Here is a 15899-nt window from a genome sequence, read left to right on the forward strand (position 1 = left end):
CTATTAACCATCAGCATTATCTCTAAATTCTTAAAAACAAGTCAATTACATTCTTAATAGTTACGTTAAAAATGAAAATGATTAACATAGAGGCATACATTCAACTCACCAATCTAACAAATTTAACCCAATCCAACTTAATATGTCATTCCAAATTGAGGGTTTTTTTTTTTTTTTTTTTTTTTTTTTTTTTTTTTTTTCTTCTTGGGTTAATAGGTTAAATTGTAATAAATAAATAAATAAATAAATAAAATAAAAAAACAAAACAAAACAAAAAAAAGTGTTGGATTAGATTCAGAGTAGCGAAAATTTTTATACAAAAAATTTAACTCAATCTATGCTATTAATAAGTTGAAAAAATATATGCAATTTTTTAAAAAAAAATATTTTGACTTTATATATATTTGTTGGTTTGATATGTCTAGATATTTTACTATTTAGTTTTGATGAACTTGAACTATTAGACTTAATTTTGCTAATTAATTAATATGCAGCAAAATGATCCACAAGATAAAGACTTTTCTATGAAATACAAAGAGAAAAAGGCACAAGACTTTTTTTTTAACACTTTTAAGAGAAGAAGTAGTAGTCTTAAGAGGCAAAATTGGATGGATAAATTAGTAAAACAAATAGTATCTTTATATAGCATACACTATGACCTCCTTTTCTTTATTGACAAAGTATAAAGTGAGATTTATATAAGTGCACAAATAAGATTTAAGTGATGATGGCATATAAGTTAATTTTTTTTTTTTTTTTTAATTTAGATTATTCAAGGCTTAAGTTGATTGGGCTGGGTTTTTATTTTATATTTTAATGCTAGCCCAGCCCTATCGATTCCATTCAGCTCATTTTCAATTATTTTTTGTAAAATTGAGTTAAAATTAAAACCAATAACAAATAACCACCTATGATTTTGTTGTGAAAATATTGTAAAAATATTGTCGATGTAGCACCTCTTAAATTGTACAAACACGCAACTTCTCAACTCAACTGTTATATGTGTGATAGAAGATGGGTTTAAGAGAGAGAGAGAGAGATTGAAATTGAAATTGGGGAAAATGGCTTTCAATGCCAAGGCACATGACACACTCCATTAGAGACCCTCTCAAATTGTTTTCAAAGTCCACATTCCTTTCTCCTCCACCAGCCACCAGCCACCACCTCCAACCCTAACTCTCCTCTAAACGACTAGTCGTAGCTTTGAACCAATGTTAATTTTTTTATTAGTGTATATTATGGTGACTAGCTAACAAATTTTTACCTTGATTTGTTTAACGATTCAAAAGTTAAAAATATAGCAGTAAATTTGAATTCAATACAAGTAAAAGTCATGACTCATGAGTCAACACTAAAATTTGTTGGTGTATTTTGCGTCATTAAATTTGGTTGAATTGAGTTAATTTTAGAGTTATCAAGGTGAAGCATTTGGGCTGAGTTTTTATTTTATATTTTAATTCCAGCCCAACCCAATATCGAATCCATGGACAGCCCATTTTCAATTTTATTTTTTTTGCAGTACTTTATCTACCGGCATCTCCACTACCAAGGAAGTAGCCACCACCAAAATTCAATAAGTTAGAAGAGTTTAAAAAAAGAGACATTCTTGATTCTTCATTCCAATACGGCAAAACCATACAACATGTTATTGTTTGCGTGATAGATTATGGGATTGAAATTGAAATTGGGTTTCAAAGCCGGTGGTGGTGGTGGGCGCCATCAGAGACACGCCGGTGTTGTGGTTGAAGTCCGCATTCCCTTGTTCTCCGCCAAAAAAGAAAGACTTGGGCAACCCTAACAAACATCATCAAGATTTAATCGCCATTAATGCCCACAGCAAAACCTCTGTTCACAAGGTTTGTTATTAGTCAATATAGTGTGCTAACAACCACAGTCACCTCGGGTTCTTGTCCGAGTCGGACACTCTGCGCGTGTCCTCTTTGTTTTGTGTTAGGGGTTTTTTTTTTTTTTTGGGTGGTTGAAATTCAATTGATCATTTCATCAAAGTCTGTTAGCCAATGATGCAATTTAAACATTCATTTTAAATTACAAATTTTACTAATAACGTTGTCATTTCATTGATCTTATTGTTTGATGATTATATATTTTTTTAACAGAATTAAACATATTGACTAGCTCATTTTAAACTGTTTAAACTGTTTAATTTGCTAAAAGATTTGGACCGAATTATTAACTCATTTTCACAAAATGAACTACTAAATTCACTAAGAATAAATCTTAAGGACTAATTTGACAATTGAAGTAAATGTTAAGAGACTAAAATTGAACTTCAGCATTTTTATTTTATTAAAAAAAGGATTCATTTGATTTTAGACATGTTTTTAAAAATTTTGACAGTAATTATTTATTTTTAAAACTTAAACTAAACATAAAATATGTCTATAGATATGAAGATATATTATTCATTTAATTAATTCTTTGTTTTATCAATCCTGTCCTAATTTTTCAAGGATTATGGTGTTTTCATGTCCTGTCCTGTCCTGTATTATCTGTTTCAATGTCTGTGTCTTTGTCCATGCTTCTTAGATAGTAACTTGTCCTCTCTCTCTCTCTCTCTGATATTTTAGATTGTGTGTTGTGATGATGGTGTTTTATCATGGTTCATGTACCAAAAGCTTCTTGAGCTTGTGGAGCTCAAGCTGAAGGAAGTGATTTCGAGGGAACATACTCTACTTATTTTCATGATTGGCGTTCCTAACATTGCCAAGTCGGTTTTAATTAATTCAATCCATCAAATTGCATCGTCTTGCTTTCCTGGTAAGCTGTTACTATGTTATGCTAGATTATGTTTGAATGTCATTGCCAAATTGTGGTCTATGGTGTTTGGTTTATTTGGAGTTTGTTGGGTGATGTTGAAGAATGTTGTTGAGTTGTTAGCTTGCTGGTCTGGTCGTTTTTGTTGTCATCGGAATAGGAATTTGTGGATGGTTCCCCCCGCATTGTTTGATGTGGTGAGCTATGCCTGATCTCAAATTATTTATCTTTAGAACCTTGTTGGACTGGATGTCAACTTTGCATAGTCAGCCATTATGTTCTGTTTTTGATTTGATAGATTCATTTGTATAGTTGGGCCACACTATTTTTTTGATATCAACAAAATTGCATTACTTATATTAAAAAAAAAAAAAAAAGTTTGTAACAAGCTACTTTGGGACTAGCTTATAAGCTAGTTTTTTGCTTTTTAGCTTTTATATATACTTTTTTATTAATATATATTTTCTTACCTATCAAAAAAAATATATATATACTTTTTTAAAGCCTCACTTTTTCTTACTTTTTCAAAGTACAAGTATGTTTAGCATGGTTTTAACAAAAAAATTTCAGCAAAAAATTAATAAGTTATTCCCAAACTGACACTAAATAAGTTGCATAAACTTTATTTGAAGACATGTTTTTAAGGTCAGGCTAAATCATCAATCATTTGCCTCTTTCCTTTTCTTTTTCAAATCTTATTTTTTATTCTATCTACTGTTTCCTTTCTCCCTCTGTTGTTGATTTGCTGTTGAATTCTTCTGGTTCAACATCTATGTATGTTTAAATGCTGATGTTGAATTGTTAAGCTGCAGATTGCGCATCAGCCTAGCATTTATGTCCTAGAAACTCTGGGTGTATTGGTTCCAAGTATCCCTGACATAGAGACAGAACTGAAGCTGGCTCTTGCAGGTATCATGCTCTTGCAAATAATTTCTCTTTAGTTTCTTGTTAGATTTCTTACAGTACACATGTGAATGTGCACAAAAATATACACACAACTACTTGCATGCTTTTTTAGTTTTAGATGTGCTAATCTTGCTTGAAAGATCAGTGTTGTAAACATTCAATAATGAGTGAGTCTACAATCACGATTAAGAGAAGTCATAGACTACTCAAACTGAGCTGATTTGGTTGCAATAAAGAAATTGGATTCAGCTTACCAAATTCTTAAATGCACGTGAAGGTTTTGTAAAAGATTAGTGGTAGGTGAGGAGCGAATTGCACAATACTTGCTGGCAGTTTTAAATACTCAAGGGACTCCCCTTCATTGGAAGCACTTGAACAGTAGGAGACTAGAAGAGATTCGATATGATTCTAAGGAAAAACATGAGTATAATCTTAAAGAACAAATGCTTGAACATATTAATCCATGGATCTCTCAACTTTATACACTAGAATGTAGTTAGGGTACTATACACATAACACATTTATTTATTTACACATCTTACTTTGAATTACAATGACATAAATGTTTATTTTTACATAAAATACAAAATGTAAAATAACATATTTATATATTTATTTACATCACTTGAAAGCAAATTAAATAAAGGAAGTATTTATTTATTTACATCTTGTAATCCAAATTGTAATGAAGAAATGCTTACGAATTATGGAAGGAACTTGTGACTTTGAATTGAGCAACATCTAGATTCTATTGGTTGTGACTTGTGTTGAAGTCCTGGAATGAAATTTGTAGTTATATAATATATTGGAAACTAGCAGTGAGGATAATACTATGAAAAATGATTATACAAAAGAAAAATAAATAAATAAAAATTTAATATGTTCATTTAAGATTTTATGTGTCAATATCTTGCTGCCCAAACTTCGAAACACAATGTACTAGAAACAAGATTCAATTCCTCCATGAATTAAATAGGTTTAAATGTTTCTTCTTCTCTCTCTCTCTCTTCTTTGGAATCAGTGTGGGGAATATAAATATTTAGAAAACCGGTTTAGTTTTGGAAATTCAATTTCATCCAAAAAAATATCTTTGGTTTTAATTTAATTTGAATCTAATTTGGACAAAGAGGGCATTAGCGGATTTTTTTTTTTTATATATATTTATTTTATTTATATATAAATGAAATAGGGGGTTTGGGTTCATAGCAAAAAAAAAAAAGAAAAAAGAAGAGAGTTTTAAAGACCATCTATAATAATAGGACAAAAATACTAATAAGAAGACAAATCTGCCCTTATCTCATCATCTTCTCTTGGTAAATTTATGCTACCCTCATCAAGAACAATCTGTGGTAAATGAGCGATCTCCTCTACATTTTCTACTCAAATCAAGACGACCATAAATTAACAATTCTTTTAGTGCCTCCATCCCCTCCAGGAGAGATGACAACTTAGGACAATTGTCAATCCAAAGTGTCTGAAGTGATTTCAGACGTGGTAGCCAATCCGGCAAAGTCGTTAAATTTTCACATCCTCCAATCCATAGCAGCTGTAAAGTGTTTGCAAATCCTTGGAGCCATTGGGGAAAAACCTCCAACTTTGGTAAACAGAAAAACATTAAATTTTGGAGGCTCAACTTGAGATCTTGATTGTCTTCTTCTCTCGCTACCTCCATCAAACTAAGCTCTTTACAATCCCGAATTATCAGGGTCTCTAGGGCAGTTAGGTGTTCCATACTCAGTGTCAAAGTGGTCAAACTTGGACAATTTCCAACCACCAATGTTCGAAGATTGGTGAGGCGCCCTTCCTCCATCCCTTCAAAAACACATTTTAGATTCACACGTCTCCATATCCACAAAGATCGAAGAGAACTCAAGCAACCTACTGCGTTCTCCGACAAGCAGGTATGCTTTGTTGTAACAATAAAAAGCCTGAGCCTAATTATGTCCCCTATACCTTTTGGCAACCATTCAAGATTGTGGCAATTTTCAAGCAGTAAAGTTTGCAAACTGTGCAGCTTGCAAATGGAATCTGGAAGTTGCTTGATTATGTGATTAAATGATAGGTCGAGATATCTCAAATGTTTCAAACTTCCGATAGAACTTGGCAGCACCTCAAAGGATGAATTTTTCAAATCAAGCACTTGCAAGTACTTAAAAATTGAGAAGCATGTTTCAAGTAAGGACATGGATTGGTCTGTTTGGAAAATAATAGTCTGAACTTTGCTTAACTTCTCTAATTGTGTTGTAACTTCTTGCCCATTGTCTAAAAATGATAGGTGACAAACTTCTACAGCAAGGGCAGACTTCTTGGTCACTACTGAACACTCTCTTTTGGCAATTGAGAGTGCTAGATCATGGATAAGATCATGCATTTTAAAGGTAAAATACAAGATATTTTCTTGTTCAACATCTTGAAAGAAAAATCTCAACAGCAACTCCTTGATATACAAGTTGCCAACATCTTCCAACTCTAGATTATCATCCTTAGGTGATTGAAGAATTCCATGTGCCATCCAAAATTGAATCAAGAGAAGATTATCAAATACAAAATCCTTTGGGAAAATAGAACAATGTGCAAAACATGGCTTTAAGTGAAATGACAATTGATTGTAACTGAGCTTCAATGCAGGTAAGATGCCACTCTCCTTTTGATTTAAATTCCATATCTCATTATCTCTAATAGATATCCACTCATGTTCATCAACTTTTGAATTGAGTAGGCAGGCTAAAGTATTCACTGCCAATGGAACCCCTGTACATTTTTTGACGATTTCTTTTCCAATTTCTAAGAGGTTTGGATATTGTTCTTCTTCCCCTTCCTTAAATGCCAATTTCACAAACAAAGACAAACAATCCTTTTGGGATAGACCATCTAAATTGTAAGACTCTACAGTGCTCATAATAGTAGCAACAGAGCTATTCCGTGCTGTCACTATGATTTTACTTCCGTTGCAACCGCCAAGTAACAAAATTTTCAATTCAATCCATTTTATATGATCCTCATTCAAAACATCATCTAAGACAAGAAGAAATTTCTTATCTTTTATATGTTCTCTTAAACGCATTTGCAACTGATCTATGCTCAAATTCTCATCAATACCAACTGCTGATTTGAGGATTTCTGTTATCAATCTTTTAACATCAAAATCCTCTAACACACACACACCCACATTTTCAATTGAAAATGTCTAACCACCTGTTCATCATTATACACCAACTTGGCTATTGTGGTCTTCCCCAAACCTCCAATCCCAACTATGGGAATTACATTGACATTTCCATCAACATCATGCTGCATTAAAAGATTTATTATCTTTTTTTTGTCATCATCCCTACCGATGACATTCTGAGAAGGAATAAAGGAGTGGGTCATGTCCCTCCGGTACATTGTTGTCTTCCTATCTTCAAGTCGTGCAGCAAGATTGAATTCAGCCTTAATATCTGAAATATCGTCTACCCTCTCCCTAATACCCTTGATTTTACGTGACATTTCAAAATGGAATACAAGTGGATTAGAACCAGAAAAGAAATAACCCACCTTTTTGCGAGTGCTCCTGCATCTCTTCATTACTTCCTTGTGCAGAATTTGATATTGAAATTCATCTAGGACATTCTCTACATCGTTAAGGACATCTTTGAGCTGTCCTAGCCAATGGTTCAGCCTATGGTCACTTTCTTGCTTCTCCTCAGCATCTAAGAGTATGGCCTTCATGGCTAACACAGTGCACTGAAGCCTTTTCAGATCGCTTTGTACGCCCCATGCTGAGCTGAGCTCCTCGTAAATAAGGGATCCAAGCAGCTCCACAATCTTCCCTGCAATGCAATAGGCATTTTGAGCCATGTTCTTGTGGTGGTGGGATGGAAAGGAATTTGATGGTTAAGTGAATCAATGCCTTTAAGTATTAGCAGCTGTTTTTATTATAGAGCAATTCCAAGAGGGCAGATATAATTGCAAATAAGTGAAGCAAAATTGTACGTAGGTGGATTTACTGCACCATGGATCATGACTTGACTTGGCACACAATTCTTTTTAGGCCGTAGGCAAAGCATGGAATAAGAATGACTTAAGCATTGAGACAAAGTATATATCTTTTAATTTGTTGGGGCGGAATCATTTTCCTTTAAGTAAATTAACTATTCGAAACATACTCTAGTTGAGAATAGATTTGGTGGAATCTCATTATTTGTTTGAAAGAAAATAGAGGGGGCTAGATAGAATCTGTGACATACTATGCAAAGAATGATGCCTTTCTTTCCAATGTTGGCTGGTGCAGGGGACATTCTTTGAGTTGATAAGGGATGTTGGCTAACGATATTCTCTCTTAAATTGAATATCTGTATCCATACTAGTACTATGGATTACAATTGGCTTGGAATTGGGATTAGAATCGGATTCCTAACTAGCAGTTCAATGTATTACATCAGAGAACAATTCATATCGTTCACTTCTAACAAATTAAATCAATGATTGCAGGTGTCTACTTACACAAACAATGGTAACTTTAGTCATTTAATCATACAATTCTAACACTCCTATAATCATTTAACCACGCAATTCTAACATGCTTGATTTGAAACAAATGATTAGTAAGTTCAGAGGAAAATGATCTTTCTTTTTCTTTTTCTTTTTTTAAAATTTAAAATTTATTTAGCTTCATTTGATGGCTTTTTAAAAAGGATGAGAAGCTTTTTTGTTTTTTGTGGCTGTAATGTTCTTTTGTTAATACTTTAAAAAAAATTAAGAATTGTTGAAAGAGTGAAAGACAATAATTTATGGTAGGGATAAATGAGCAAACAACACAACCTTGTTCTGGGGTGGTTGAGATGACATGAAGGTAAGCAAAAAAATGTTATTTGATTTAGAAGAAGTAAATAAGAGAAAACTTACAAGGAACCCTATAGACAATACATAAATTGGGGAAGAGTAAATTCATACTCTTACAAAAACTAGTAAAATCATAATAACCAAACACCAAATCAAACCTTCTACTTCTTCCTCTCCTCTATTTCTAAGTCAAATTTGGCTGCTCATTGAAATCAATTCTTTTCTAAAAATTCTTTATCCAAGAAAGAAAATAAGAGAGAAAAAGAGATAGATAGAGTCAGAGAGATAATTCTACTGCTTAATTAAGATTTAAACTTGTCTATCTATTGTTCTATACATCTCTATAGAAATGATAAAAGGGATATCAAAAAGACATTAGCATTTATATTTAGGGAAAGTGATTAAAGATGTGATGTGGGTATAGGGTTTTCTTTCTCATTCCTGTTGAGGAAGTGCTAGCCAGAGAGAGCTCAGAGCTTGGAGATGATGGAAGTACTCTGCAATTGCCAGAAAGCACCTTGCAGCTTGACAGGTTGTGAGGATTTGATGCAGCCTGTGGATCGTCTGGTGCCTCAGATTATCTGCCTGTAAGTTTATTCATTTTTTTTTATTCAAGAAATGTTGCATAGAATACATCAATGCAAGAAAAAATGTATAACATGTTGAATCTAGAACTGACTTTAAGAGAAGAAAAAGCACTATTTGTTTATTAAACTTTAAATTTGAATAGTTTTCCAGGGCACATGAGTTGGACCTTAGCGTAGCCAGTATACTTTGCTTGTCAAATTGGCTATAGAATAGAATTATGAGAATGTGTCAATTTTATGGTAAATTGTGGACATGTATAATTATTCTAGGTAAAATATACATGTCATATATATAGACAAATTTTTCTAGACATTTGACAAGAATAAACTATACCCTTTTAATTTTTCCTTTTGTTGTTTTCTAAATCATTCAGAACATTAGAAAGCCTTTTTTTCCCCTGTAATGCATTTATCTTAATTAACACAAAGGAGTTACTATCTCTATTTGTCGCATATGAAGGTCCTTTATTTCAAATTGAAACAATAATGATGATAGTGTACTAGGTCCAAACCAAGGAAAACAATACCACTATAAGTCAACTTATGACTAAATGGTCATGCTTAGGTGTTTGGTTTGCTAATAGCCCTTGGATTTTTGTATTTTTATGGGTATAATTGGAATCTCACATTTTTGCCTAAACCGCCTTGACCGTCTCAGAGAGTTCGCCAAGGACAGTGTCCGCCTTGTTAAGCGCTGCCACAAGTTCGATTGCAAAGATATTTCTCTCTCTCACAAGTTCGACATGCACTTGATGATATTTGTCCATTTTTGTGAGTAGTACTGATTGCATGCGATTCTCTGATTAAAGTAAATACTTATTTGGATGATTCAAGATTGGTTTCTAGAATTATCGTCATCTCATTTAATTATGAATTAATTTCATGTATTGCTCGACATGAATGGAGGCCATTAGATTAGAGTCATTGTTTGTCAATTTGACAAAATCCAAACTTCAATTTTAGTCAAATTTCAATTTCATCGCTCCACTATTGATTGGGACAACATTGTCCCCCAACTTCCAAAAATCCAAGTAAATTTTATATTATAGGAGAACCTAGCTTCAATTCCCAAAAAAAAAAAAAAAAATTCAATTTAATACGTAGAGTTTACTTTATAAGGTCTGTTTGGGAATAGCTTATTTAGGGGGTACTTGGTTCATTAATTTCCATAACTCATATCTCTGTTTCCATAACTCATAACTCAAAAATGGTGAGATCCATAGCTAGAAGTCCGTTTGGCACCATCATAACTCTGTTTCCATCACTCAATTGTCTGATTTTTGAGTTATAAGTTATAGAAACTAAAAACACCTAAAATGTGTTTTTAGTTTCCATAAGTCATAACTCAATGGCATTTCCGTAAATAACACTACATGGAGGGACTCACTGTCAGACTTTAGCCACAACTTTTGACCATCTTTTTTTTTTTTTTTTCACTGGGTTGCGTTTCTTCATCTTCTTTTTTTTCTTTTTCCTTTCACACCAGGTGGCTTCTTCTTCTTCCTTTTGATCTGGGTTTTCTTTTTTTTTTCTTATTCTTTCACTGGGTTCGGTGATCTGATCTGGTTTTTTTTTTTTTTTTTTTTTTTTTGCTGGGTTCGGTGATACTGAAAAAAAAAAAAAAAAAAAAAAAATGCACCGAGTGACAGGTATGGGACCCATAAATAGTATGAAAAATATTGAGTGATGACAAGTGAGTGATGGTGCCAAACGGTTAAGGTATTTTGAGTGATGAATGATGAGTGAAGGAAATTGAGTGATGAAAATTATTGAACCAAACCTGGCCTTAGTTTTTTGTTAAAATCCTTTTTGTTGAAAGTGTACAAAATACTTGTAGTATGAAAATGTGAAAAAAAGTGAAATTTTAAAAAGTTGTACATAAAATGGCTTTCACAAACACAAACTTGGTTTAAAAGTTATGAGTCAAAAATTTTGACACAATTAAATGCATAGGGATAAATTGATATTACCCCCATTGTTAGAGGATTAGAAATTGTAGTATGGCTTTTTGAAAATGATAATGAAAATTTGAGACAGAAGCATTATGAGAAATTGTGAAATTGATTTTATGATCTTATTGATGGTATTCTTCCTCTACCATTTATTGGAGATGGTTTGAATATGATCTTTGTTTTTCTTTGGCATTTTGGTTTGGTGCAATGAATGGTTCTTAGTTTTTGCTTTTAGTCTCAGTCTCAGAATGGTAGATTTTGGTACCTGCAGACATTGGTGATAACTTTTGTATAGGTTGAAAACTCAAATTGTTGTGATGCTACACAATTCACGACTAACGATCATATATATATATATATATAAAAGAGCTTATCAGGTTATTAGTAAAGTAGTGGTTTCTGCTTGTGTATCACTACCATTGTGGTGTATCACACCATTGTATAAATGCCTATCTGAAAGTGTTTCTTTTCCAAAACGTCCTGTAGTTTCATCTCTATTTTGTTTTCATAATATACAACTCTCAATGTGTATTGTTTAATCATGCAATGTACTTGTGATGTGATAACCATCAGCACTAGCCATCTATATTACTGCAATTTAAAGGCATCGCTCTATTTATTATTGGGGCAAATAGTTTGACAATGTGATGTTTACATTTTTGATAAGCTGTACTTGATGTCATCTGTTTGTACATCCAAATTTTGGAGAGAGTTTCCGATATTAATGTTTATAAGTAAGCTGTTGAGTGGCTGTTCCTGAGATGCTTTTGATAGTTGTAAAATTATGATATATGGATTTTAGTCTCCTCTAGCTACTTGAAGTAGGTCATGGATTTTGTGTTTGAATGAAAATGCAGGTCATGTGAAGAAGCACTAATTTGCTAGAGGTGGAAGGCAGATGGGTCAGAGTGATAATGTTAAAGAGGAATGCTTAGCAAGTAGCTTCTTAGGTCTTATTTGATTGGCTTGGAATTGCGATTAGAATCTGATTCCCAGCTAGCAGTTCAATGGATTACATCAGAGAACAATTCATATCTTCCACTTCCAATAAATTTAATCAATGATTGCAGGTATCTACTTACACAAACAAGGACACAGAGACAAATAGATGTGCAGGTATCCACTTCATGACACATATCCCACCTTTTTTATTACTTCTTTCTTTTGGGACCATATAAGGATGGTGCAAATGCATACAGCATACCGCTAACTTTTTGTATATATTTTTGTTGGTTGTAACTTGTAACTTATTTTGGTGCATAATACTTCGATTGTATTTTGCTAAGTTGATAAGTCCACTCCGTTTGCATGCCAAAAAAAAAAAATTTGTGTCCACTATTTGGACCATGTATGTCAAACACCAAAAGTGTCTTGCAACTGCATGCTATTTTTAGCTTGACGTGGACCACTTAAAAATAAAATTAAAAAAGAGTGCTTGTTAACAGATACTTCTATGGCATTCGTTAATGAATCATTTTTAAAAAGTTTTAATATCACTTTCATGAGATATATAACAAATTATCAAAAAAGTTAGTTACTTTTATTAAATTCCATAAAAAAAATTTAAAAAATAGTTATTAAACCAATGTCTTTAGGGCATTCGTTAATTTTTTTTTTCAAATTAAAAAAACTGAAAAAAAAAAAATTAAGAGGATAAGATGTATTTTATTTTAGGAACAAAATTATGAGTCATTCTTTCGTTTGGAAGCCTTGGATAGTTGCCAAAGTGAATTAATACTAGAGTTGGCCTTAAGTGTAAAAGGTAACTTAAGAGAGATGAAAACCACACAAATTCAAATAAATATCACATGTCTCATATTTAATATAAAAAAATGAGAATTAAAATAGGGATTCCCTATTTTAAATTAAAATGAAGGATTATTACAAAAAGTAATTAGTTTATTGAATCTGGCTTGTGTTGCTAAGGCCTCAATTGAGTTTGAAGCAAGGGAGAGAAAATCATTGAACTTATAAACCAAATCCTTTTCTACACATTGACTATAATGCCTTCCTTCCTTTAATACACCCTTGGCCCTATATTCTAATCATGTTTAGAAGACCCAACATTGTACTGAAATATCATTAGTGTATTATCTTTCAAATAAAAATGTGACTCTCTTTAATTTAATCTGCATTGAATTTTCTCATAAAATAAAAGGCAGGTTTGAAAAATTACTAACATTATGTTTATCAATTTCTAAAAAAGTAGATCGTATTATGAATCATGCCAAAATGAAATAAAAGATCAAATGGAAAGAATTAACACCTTTTAATGTTTTCAAACAAAGACTTCCAGCTTCGAAAATAAATAAGTAAATGTGTATTAAAAAGAAAATATTAGCTTATCAAATAAAATAAAGGACATCTTATAAGTAGGATTTAGTTAGCTCAGCTAGTCAAGTCTCTTATCATCGAATAAACTCTTTTTAGTGTCTTTACTTTATAATAAAAAATTGTTGGGGCATTTTAATATTATATAACTAAAATTGATTTGTATTACAACATAAATGTAAAGATGTGAGAGTTAATATAAAAGATTAGGAATTAGTAAAAATGTTTAATCCCACATGGAAAATGAGAGAGATTATTTTATTCATTTTAATTGTGGTGATTAATGAGCTAATATGTATTGATTCAGATATTGGGCTAGATACGTGCGCAATAGAGAAGTGAAGAGAGGAGGTGTCCAAATAGTGTTGTGTAATTTTTTTTTCTTACAAGTTATCGTGCCACAAATCTATTCCCCGCTTTTTATGTGTATGATATAGCGGTTAGGACTTGAATTTATAAATAATACATAAATGGAATAAATTACAAAAAAATTTCTCTAGCGGAGAATGATTAATATAATAATAGATTACAAAATGTACATTCTGATCGAATTCGTTTGCAATACCCTCTTCAACTAAAACGTACCCATAGATGTCAAGCTCAACTTGGCCTTCCAACAACTGGCAATTCGGTGAATGACCAATACCATAAAATAACCCCTTTGCCTCAAACACAGATTTTGAAGTAAAATTCCAGACGTCTGGCGTTTTGTATTGCTAACAATATCCATGGTCTCTGTATTGAAGTGCACGGTGATATTTGGATTGTTGTACACTCTGAAACATTCAAGAATTAGTGTCAAGGCAGAGGGTCATTGCAAGTCCCACAAGACAATTGTAGGTTTAAACAAATGGCATAAATGAGATTTAACATTCTTTGAAGTGGCTTTCAGTAGAGAATTTAAATGATAGAAATTATTGCATGGCAATTGAGGTAAAACTATGAACGTTATATGGTGAGCATCATAATAAAGATTGTGTAAGAAATGTTGTTATAAGCAAGACTACCTTCCTGCAAGTAAGATAATGCACTACCGTATGCTACATGCCATATTAAAGTTAGAAAGGACCAAAATCAATCATGTCAACAACAGAGAAATTTAAGGGTGATATACTATAATCTAATTGGTGTTATTTGATGCCCCAACCGCATAGGTATCAATAAGCCACAATGTCCCTCTTTTTTTAATCCTTGTATCCAGTAGCACAATTATCGATGGATATACTTAAATCCTAAAAGTGTCAAATTTGATATATATATATATATATATATATATATATATCAAATTTGATCTCCCCTCTTTTTTTCTTTGCTAATTCTCTCTTTTAAAAGGAAAATCTTTAGAACATAGTGGACTGAAATTACTAGAGAAAGGGATTCTCGAAAGACATGCAAGACCGAGTTCATCAAGACCAAAATATAAAGAGAAAGCATGTCACATTCTCCAAAATCCAAATAAAACAAGATCATCCCAAATTTTTATTATGAATTAAGTGTTTAATATTATATGAATTTATTTATAAATTTATACAATTCAATTTCAAGTATAAATAAATATATTTCAAGACAATTATACATATAAAAATATAATATTATACATAATTAAATCGAGCTCTTATGTTCACGAATAAATTATTATGTATGAATTTGACTCATTTAATAATTGAGTCTAAACTTAGGCTTGAGCTTGACTTGTTTGCTAAACAAACGAACATAAATAAGCTTTTTCACAAGTTGAGCTCAAACCGTTCATAAATAACTTAGTTTATATACAGCACAACCATGAAACTCTAGATTAATCAAAACAATTTCAAACATATAGGGCACAAAATCAAAATAAATACAAATATAGAAGATGTCATTGGGCATTGGAAGGTAGCAAATTGTAATGATACATAACATTTGGGAATCACTTAAAAAATTTAAAACTTTAGGTGATAAAATCAAAACTAATCCAAATTTTAGGATTATTTTATTATTATTTTAATTCAAACACGACCCAATTAAATCCATGGACAACCCCCATTTTCACTTTTTTTTCCCCACTTTTTTTTAAAAATGCTAGCTTTAAACCCTTAAACCTCCAACAGACTATCAATTTGTAGTGACCAAATGTAGAGAATTGTAAGCTGAACTAAACAAATGTGATCAATATTCCCCCAATGCGGCCAAGCTCCGCATTTCATTCTCCTTAGCCAGCCACCACCTCCAACCTCAACGCTTGACAGCACTCTAAGGAACATCCTAACACTACTCAATTCAATCTTTATGGGTTGAATTGAGTCAATTTGTAGAATTATCTTGAGTGGAATTGATTTTTTTTGTTTATTTTGTTTAGATTAATTTGCAAATTACACCCTAAAGTTTGGGATAATTTTGATTTTGTTCATAAAATTTCAAAATTCGAGTTACTCCCTTAACACTAGGTATTGTTTGGATTTGTTCACTTCTGCCAATGTGCTATGCCTACTTGTGTCCGTTAAGCACTAGATTAATCAAAAGAATTTCAAACATATAGGGTGCA

General features: G+C 32.1%; 1 pseudogene; it reads right to left on the reverse strand.

Annotated features, from left to right (window-relative positions):
- Nucleotides 1-5014: 5014 nt before the first annotated feature.
- Nucleotides 5015-7521, reverse strand: LOC126691549 (putative disease resistance protein RGA3; annotated as a pseudogene).
- Between the last annotated feature and the right edge of the window lie 8378 nt (nucleotides 7522-15899).

This window comes from Quercus robur, chromosome 7, assembly GCF_932294415.1.
Source record: "Quercus robur chromosome 7, dhQueRobu3.1, whole genome shotgun sequence".
In the NCBI taxonomy this organism is placed as follows: domain Eukaryota; kingdom Viridiplantae; phylum Streptophyta; class Magnoliopsida; order Fagales; family Fagaceae; genus Quercus; species Quercus robur.